The sequence below is a fragment of the Sciurus carolinensis genome (genome assembly GCF_902686445.1).
Source record: "Sciurus carolinensis chromosome 19 unlocalized genomic scaffold, mSciCar1.2 SUPER_34, whole genome shotgun sequence".
Classification (NCBI taxonomy): domain Eukaryota; kingdom Metazoa; phylum Chordata; class Mammalia; order Rodentia; family Sciuridae; genus Sciurus; species Sciurus carolinensis.
The window spans coordinates 3,914,592-3,916,993 of NW_025920112.1; the positions used below are offsets into that span (position 1 = coordinate 3,914,592).

At 51.2% G+C, this 2,402-nt stretch overlaps 1 pseudogene; it reads left to right on the forward strand.

The window, feature by feature from the left end:
- The first annotated feature begins 1,412 nt into the window (after positions 1-1,412).
- Positions 1,413-2,021, forward strand: LOC124973496 (T-cell receptor-associated transmembrane adapter 1-like; annotated as a pseudogene).
- The last annotated feature ends 381 nt before the right edge of the window (positions 2,022-2,402 follow it).

The following is a 2,402-nucleotide window of genomic DNA, read 5'->3' on the forward strand; positions in this document are numbered from 1 at the left end:
CAAGACAGGAGAGGGAAAGTCCACGGAGTAAATCCACTTTACACTTGCAGATAAGAGGGAGCTCAACTCCATATCCCAGAATCCGAACCCTAGCACTCCTGAGAAGGGCGAGTCGGCTGGAATCAGGCAGTAAGGCCTGGCAAGGGCAGCTGCACACCCCTCTCCTCGTGCTCAGTCCTGTTACTGCTACTCTGGTGCTTCCATTGGCAGCCAGGACGCCCAAACCCTCCAAGTGAGCCATTATCCCCACAATCCAGGTGAGTGTCGGGGTTGCCACTGAAGCCCAGAGGCTGCGCTTCCCAAGACACGGAGCGACAGCACCAGAAACACCACACAGCAGGTCCAGTCCTGCGATTAAACCTGTCTGCAGCAGAGCCCTCTCTTCATCTGGGCAAGACCTCCACTGCCCAGCTCTCTTAGACTCACCTCTGGGTCCTAGGTTCCTGTGGTCCACCAGGCGGGATCGCGGGGCAGCATCTGTTCCGTTTCACACCCTCGAAGCACCGAGACTTCAGAACTTCACAAGCTCTGCTCCCAGTGGCAGCAAGACCTTTGAATTTCACAAGAGGCTCAGCCTTGCTGATACCAGAGAGGAAAAACGAAAGCCCACATCAAGCCACCCCGCTTCCTGCTTAAAAGGAGGACGCCCTGCCCGCATGGCACGGGGCTGGAAGTGCGCTGCCGACCAGTCCCCAGCCAGTGGCACCTCACCAGTGTGCTCATGGCTGCCTCTGCTAGCCGCTGAGGGGTGTCACCTAGGCCGTTCTTTCCCTGTCCCTCCTTCGACATTAGGAACTCTGCAATGCCCGAGCTCCCTCCTCTCCCTGAAACCTTGCCCTCCTCTGGGTCCTAGAGAGAACTCACAGAGGCCACTACTGTCTCCACGTTCTGCAAACCATGGGGACTACTCTTTCCCACAAGGGGCAATGCACTGTGCTCCTTCAGCCTCAGCCTCAGGGCAGAGGACGGCCTGCCTGAGGGTCTTCTCCTGCACCTCCAGCAGGTGTCTCCTACGAGCTCTGGTCTTGTTCCTCCAGCCATGACCACAGTCACCTCCTCCTTGGTGACATGGACACATCTGTGTGACTGAGCAATGTAACGGCCAGACCTACCACACTGACCATAGATATACACTATGATATCACTGCTATTAAAAAACTGTTTAAGCAGACTCTCTAACTCCACCAAGATATCGTTGGAGACTCCCAAGCTTCAGGCCTTCCTGCACGTTATCATGAAAGTGAGAGCACTCTGCTGCAGCTGGTCCCAAGACCCCCACTCTAGCTCCTTCCTCCTGTTCTTACAAGCACCTTATGCTCATAGCAAACGTTTCCTTTGCGCCTAGGACACCTGGTATCCTGCTCTCTAAAAGGCTCCCCTACTAGGCACACCACTCATGTGCCTCAGTAACTATGTACGGAAGCAGCGTCAAGACCACGGAATCCGCTGTCTCTCCTGCACAAGGACATCACGCAGCACATCTTTCAGGAAACTGTGGCTGCCCCTTTTGTCTCTGGGAACTTCTAACCTTCTTGAGTTTGGTTCTGGTTGTTTCACTCATTTTCAATATTTTCCACTATGTAGAAAAGCAACAACAAGGTAAAATGTACAGATACTCCAAAGTCTGCATTCCTAGGTCTGATGAAGGTCACACTGAAGATACGCCACCTTATGGTAATTTAGATAATACCATCCCAGAGCCATGGCTATGGACAAATGAAGGCCCCACCTGAGAGGTCTGCAAATGGCATGCAGGAAGCCGCTCCATCTGCACACGTGCCTGCTGCACCAACAGAGGTGCTATGCCTCACTTGCCCACAGCTTTAAGGGAAGCCAGGAAGCCCAGCAAACAGAAGGCTCGCCTGAGGGAGGAGGAGAAAGACAAGCAATTACATGCAGAGGAAGCTGGCATCTCCAAGACCAGCTCCATGAAGACTTTCTCAGCAGCAAGCCAGGCAATAGAGGAAACGTTCGCCATGACTCCATCAGACTGGACTGCTTTGTGCCAAGACAGAACCTAGAACAGCCAGACAACACCTGAGTCGATGATAATGCTCCTGTTGGAAATGGTTTTTCAGAAAACAAGATCCCACCTAGCACAGAACAACCTGCCAGAGGGACGGTCTGACCGTTTGTTGATGAGATGGTGACTTACCTCTTGTCCAGAGATTATATCCAAGTGCATTAAATGTAGTGCCATTAAAACTAGTGATGTGAATTCACCTAAAAGTCGCCTAAGTAGTAAATTGAAACAAAATCCATAAATTAAAATAAAATCCATAACTAAAAAAAACCAGTAAGAAAACAACAAAGAAGACACACAGTTTGTAACCACACTGAGATACTGGTTTAAATTCCCCCAAATCTCAGGTCTATTTGATGTGCAGTGACATGAAAGTGAG